Raw genomic sequence first — 6,391 nt, forward strand, 5'->3', positions numbered from 1 at the left:
GATCGCGGATTACCCAACGCACAGATCTACATCACGCACATGGGCGCACTTTTTATGCGCGTCGCGGATGGGCGGCTAATCTGCGGCGGTGGCGGCGCGGGCGCGGCGGTGGCGCAGCGGCGGGCCGGTCGTCACGCGCCTATTGATCTATGGTCCGGCGGCGGCGACGATGACGGCGGCGACGACCGGTGAAGGTGACGCCTCTGAGCCGGACCTGTCGCCGGTAGACGGCCGGCCTGTCCTCTGGGCGCCTCGAGCGATAATTACCGCAGATTGGGGGATTAATAGGACGGAGCGATTGAACCAGCTGCACTCGCTCAGGCGGCTTCCGACGGGCAAAGCCGGCGCGGCGAGTGTCAATTATTGACCTGTTTAAAATTCAGCGCTCATGTTAGAGCTGAGATGAAAAATGCGGGAAGAGATAGACCTTATCTCAAGGAAAGTATGGTAAGCTTCTTTGTTCTTGGGACACCTTCAGAACTTTTGAACTTTTCAAAGATCATAAGTGATTTTTAGTGGCCTTAGACGCAGCACTTTACCAATCTTGACCATTTCCTTGACGCTCATTGTTGACTTAGATAAAAGATATCCACCGTTCGTTTAGGTATGTAATGTTGTAATACTTGAGTGTCACGACGGTACATTTTGACACCAGGCAATACAATTATATGACTTTGTGCACTTGACTATCGATGCGAGTTTGAGACGTGTGCATTTCGATCTATCGGTGCTGACGGTTGAGTCGCGGAAGGCATCAACAGTGTGACCATAGTTCGTTGCAATAGTTCAATCGTTCGCTTAACATATCGACACTTTTTTTTAAACCCCACATTTGTTCTCCGGTGAATTTCAGACAAGTTGGTTAGAGACCTTCAAAAATGGTACAATCACTCGATTTTTCTCAAGTTTGTCTGTCTTGGCAGATAAAGCAATACCAGAACAGGCCTACGAACACACATATTTGATCAGGATCGGACGATAGGACACTTTTAAAAGGAGATCTTTCGTGCCTCCCGGAAATTCACGGGAGAGCAGATGTGGGGTTTAAAAAAGGTGTCGATATGACACGTTTGCTGTCGGTTTAGGAATCAGATGCCACCAGTCTATAGCATACATCCTGATGGTCACCTTTCGTAGCGGGTGTGCCTTGCCGTCTCCGGAGCTGTCTGGAGCCGCTCTTATGTCAACAAAGCCAACCTTCTGTCGATTTTCCGGCTGCTTTTTATCTTACGCCGTTGCGCTGAGGAGGCTGGTGTTAGGCCCTTAGCAATGCGCGGCGTTGTAGTCACCGGCGGATCCAGTCGCCGCGCGGGGTAGGCTGTGCCGCATTACCTCCAAGGCCGACCGCATCGCTATGACCGGTCGCCTCGGGTCAGTTGGGTCACTGCGGAGGATGAAATGGGTATCAGACGAGCCGGGAGTGTCTCAGTGACCGGTGGAGCGGTGCGCAGTGTTCTCTGCACCTGGCCCGCGGCGACCACGTGATCAGTCGAGCACGAACGGCGGCACCTGGACGGTGGTCACGTGACCGTCGGGAAGGACGTGGTCAGGCCCAGTGAACGTGACGAATGTGTTCGGCGTGCACCTGGACAGTCGGTATGTGCACACTCGAGACATTTTTAGAAGGCAAGGCTTTTTTACTTGTCCATTCGATAAAAAAGTTACAAAGGTACCGAATTCAGTGCAACTAATTTTCACTTAAATATATTTTTGTCATGCGATGAAATTTGAATTTCATATTCCAAAATAAACGGAACAGCATGTTGTGGTTAGAATGCCAGTGTCATGGATGGAACACTTAGTGATTAAACGCTATTTAGCGGTATGATGAGTGTAACCGTATGCACTTTTTTATCTAAACTGTCACAGATACTCGACCTCCCCAGGCGCGTGTCACGCGGAGGAAGCGGTGGTATTACCGGTCACGCGCTGCTACCTGCCCAGTCAGCGAGACATGACTGCTGCACAGCGCACATTACCCGGTCATAACCTGCGGTCATTTCGAGCCCTCGGTCATGAACCGCGGTCAGAAGGTCCGCTGACCGCTCCTGACCGAAGCACTCATTGCACGTTGAGATAAAGGTGGGTGGGAGTACATCTCGTAGGTCTGTCTTCAATTGAAATGAATAATTTAGACGGTGGATTTGTGGTAAATTAGTGGGCTTCTTTTTTAATGTGCAAAGTTTTTAGTGACGTCTGAGGCTGCTTGTTTGAAGTCTGCGTCCGTGGCTACTTAATTTTAAATGTTTTGCAATATATTTCAGAAATAAAACGTGCTCATTAAACGCTCACGACATCTCATTTCTTCAAGCTCGCTCAGAAATAGCATCCGGTTTATGAGGATTCACATATTTGCGCTGCCCTGAGGCTGTTTTGTATAAATTCAAACGCTGGCGTTTCCAGTTGCGTTTCGTGCGAGTGAACAGGCGGCTGGCGGCTGTCGGAATGGGCGAGTGTTCGCGGCGCAGCCGTCAACCACAGCCGACGGGTCTGCGTGCCTCACCTGTAAACAGGTCGGAGCGGGGTCTGTAGCCGCTGACAGCAGGTGAGCTGGTGCCAGCCAGAGGGAGGGTGGTGACCTCAGGGAGGAAGGGGTGGTGACCTAAGGGATGGGGATGGGGTTGGCTGCTAACCTTAGGGGAGGGGGGACTGGCCGTTCACGCTGGCTGCTGAGTGGTAAACTGAGAGATAAAGCTATCGATGCTGCTACTACTGGGGGGGGGGGGCGTTGTTGGTTTGAGGAATGTCTTAAGAACTGAAGATTTTGTGATTTAGGCTACGCTACAAGTTATGCTAACGTGAGAACTGAGAAATACGTCTGTTGAACCCATAATACCCAACAAATAAAATTTGAATGGGTTGCTATTAAAAATGTCCTGATCAGGCAAATTATATTTATTGCATCACAGCAAATGAACATACTGGAAACGGGGCCTTTCAATAGCGTTCGGTTTGATAGCGATAGCGTTCATCTTGAGCCGTGTTGTTTCGGTGCGTCACCCCACCGGCCGAGCTCTGACGTGCTGCCGCGCTGTGAAAGTGACCGAACGTCCCCATACCCCCGCGACCACCGGCCACTAACGCAGTTCTGGCGGCCGCAGCCCGTCGTGTTCCGCCAGCCACCCCGCCTAAGTGAGCGACGCATGATCGAGCCAGGTCTAAAAACAATGCCGCGCGCTGCGCTCGGGGGAACGCGACCCGTTGTGGCGGCCGAGCCCCGTCCGGTTTTACAGCCGTCCCGAGCGCCGTGTAATGGCGTGCTTATTCATATGTGGCGCGGAGAAAGGATGTGGCCGATTCGGGAGACGAGTGTCGTTCTCCGAGGCTGGGGAGAGAGCGTCTGCAGCGCACCTCAGCTGGACAGATGGGAGTTGCCGAGGGTGCTTCCGGATCGTGGGGAAGGGAAGGGAATGGACCTCTGACAATCTGAGGTGAGGCTTGTCATCACAAGGCTGCCACGAACCAAACGGAAAATGGGGACTTAATTTCTGGAATTGATTATGTCCAGTTGCACCGAACCCAACCGTGTTAAGTAAAATAGTTTTCGCCACTGGTATTTGACATGAGACTCTCAGTTCAAGACATGAGACAGATTTCCCAAACACTCTGTTTGCAACTCTACTAAAAAACTTCCAGACTCGCAGTTGACTAGCAATGCCGCCCTACTGAGCTCGTTACCTATGTGATATACCTTCCTTACGCCGACCTTTCGTGAGGGCCGCCGTGCGGCACTCGCAATGAACCGCCCGCCCACCAACAAAGGCTGGCAGGCCGGCTCCAGTCGTGGGCAGGCGACCCGTCCAGTTGCCAGTGACAAATGAAACCGCGAGCGGCCGGACGTCGCCGCGCCGCCCGGTGACAAATGCGCCGCTGCTCGTCTGACTGTGACTATCGCGCCGCAATCGCCGCAGCGCGCCGCTCCTTGTCGCCCGACAACGTAATTACAGCCGGTAAGAATGCGCCAAACCAAATCATCGCCAGACCAAACACAGGCGAAAAACCACAAGGTAAAAACTGGTTAGATGGATATTTAAATGGCGCAAAAACGAGAATGACGCGCAATTTATTTGTCGCTCTCCGCAAGGTGAGACAGGTAAAAAAGCCAGTGATCCGTCATTTTCGCCATTTCCGAACTGATGTTTTCGTTCCGTTTTCTGAGTCCAAAAACCGCAATTAGGTGCATTTATTCGAGCGTGTTCACAAAGCTCCATGCAGTGCAGATGTGTGCTACTCAGGGGCAATTGCCGCGAGTTATGACGCATATGCCAACAGTAGGACAAAGCAGGTTTGTGCGGCGGCACAATGGGTTGCGCGGCGGCTGCCGAGGGGTGTTTGTCGGCGGGTTAGCAGCGCTTCAGGGCTGCATTAGCGACTGATGGACGGATTAGATCCGGCGTCCGTTACGGAGCTGTCTAGAAGAGGGACTGCGACCCTAACGACTCAATTACACACAGCGAAGAGGTGCAACAACTGACAAACACTTCAGACGGCCACACACACGCGGCGTGAGCTAAAACACAAATCTTAGGGCATTTCAATTTCATTGTAAGATTTGTGGACATGAATTTGAATATAGAGAAGCATTTCATAATCACAAACGAATGGGTGGTTGCGGCAATGTGGTAGAAAGCGCTTTTCAGCTAATGCCAACTTTGCAATTACCACCTATCAAGAAAGTTTGGATTGTTGGAAGACATTCTCTAGGTGTTAGTCATCAGCAGTTGTTCGTCAGTCGTCCGTCGTCTGTCGTCCGTTGCCTGTCGTCAGGTCGTCCGTCGTCAGTTGTCTGTCGTCAGCCTCCAGTCCGTCCAGCCTCCTCTCCCACGGCCTGTCCGAGCCGTCCCGTTCCAGCCGGGGTGGGGCACGGAGGGGAGGAGAGGGGAGGGAGGGCGCGGGGCCGCCGCCCTGGACACCGGCCCCCCGGCCAGACAACTGGCGCCGCATCTGGGTGCGCTTTTTGCACACACCGGCCCAGCTCAAACAAACAACAGTTGCGAACAAATAGACACGGTGTCTGGTTTCGGTGCGCCTGCGAGCCACCGAAACACTGGACACATGGAGCAATGTCCGTCCTCCCCTGCCGAGCGTCGGCCGGCCGACGACGCCGACGCGACGGGCCGGCGGGGACAAAAACGGCCGGTCACATCCCGTCCCGCCCCGCCGGCATCGCCCCGCCGCTGGCGACGCGTCGGTCACGACGGCCGGATCCGTCTGCGTCCGCGGCGGAATGGTCGCGCGGCCGCCGGAACGGTGCCTGACACGGCCCCTAATGGCACCGAGCGGACGTTAGCCTGATGGGACGAGCGCGGACGACCGCTGAGAAATGCGTGTCCGACGGTCGGGTCAGCCACCAGGCCAATGTCAACAGCGCGAGATATGAGATAGTGTATAAATAGAGATCGGGCCACACACGGGCTGACGGGGCGATACCGGCCGCCGGGTCAGCCCTGTAGCTGTTCGCACAGACCCAACAGCCTGCAACGGGGTGAGTCAAGTAGTAGCAAGTAGCAAGTACAACAGCCAACAACGGGGTGAGTCGAGTAGTCAGCCGTGTTCAGTCGAGGAATTATTTGTAGGTGAATGTTTGGATGTGTGAAACTTGGCGCAGCTAATGGCAAAACAGTTATGCCTACGAAATGTGACGCTCTGACTGCATAACAGGGCCAGTGAGTGACCTGACACGGTACCGGCTTGCCTTCATCAGAATCACCTGGATTTGGAGATTTAACAGTCCCATGATTTGAAATACCATGAATTAATCGTGCGATGTATTACGCTGTAGGAACCTGCTAATGTACATAATTTTGGCATTTTAGCATTAACCCTACGGCGTTGTATGGTGAGAATTAATTCGCTGAATTCAAACTCCTGCTATCCCCTGAAGCCCCCGCCGCACCTCCCTCCCCTACTGACCGTCGCCGCCGTCACCGGACGCAGCGTCGGCGGCGACGATGTCTCTGTGCAAAAACGTCGCGTCACGTCGGCCCCGCGTCGGTGGGGACGTTTTAGCGACGCTCCAGGGGGGGGGGGAGCCCGGGAGGTGAGCGACCGCAAAAACCGCAGCCGCGCGACGGTGAGCACATGGGTCCACATTCCGTGCCCGGTGACGGCCGCGGGGAAGGGGACGCACAGAGGGACAGGGAGAGGCGGAGGGACAGGGATATGCGGGGGGACGGATGGACGGGGAGGGCTGGGATTGCTCTCGGAATCAAATGGCCCGGCACACACGGAATGAGAGGGCATATTTTGAAGCAGTTAAATGATCGGAATGCAACTGCATTGTATAATGTATATCAAGAAAACATCCAATCACCAACAACGTTTTTTTGAAAAATGCAGGTTTCCAACAATTGCCGCACAAAACTTACTTGACGGGAGTACGTCCTTGTAG

At 53.8% G+C, this 6,391-nt stretch overlaps 1 long non-coding RNA gene across 1 annotated transcript; it reads left to right on the forward strand.

The window, feature by feature from the left end:
• Positions 1-1,360: 1,360 nt before the first annotated feature.
• On the forward strand, positions 1,361-2,577 carry LOC122373763. Its single transcript, XR_006255102.1, has 3 exons — positions 1,361-1,596; positions 1,887-2,082; positions 2,404-2,577. It is a non-coding gene; the product is annotated as an uncharacterized LOC122373763 (long non-coding RNA).
• The last annotated feature ends 3,814 nt before the right edge of the window (positions 2,578-6,391 follow it).

The sequence above is a fragment of the Amphibalanus amphitrite genome, unplaced genomic scaffold, assembly GCF_019059575.1.
Source record: "Amphibalanus amphitrite isolate SeventyFive unplaced genomic scaffold, NRLGWU_Aamphi_draft 001547F_arrow, whole genome shotgun sequence".
NCBI lineage: Eukaryota > Metazoa > Arthropoda > Thecostraca > Balanomorpha > Balanidae > Amphibalanus > Amphibalanus amphitrite.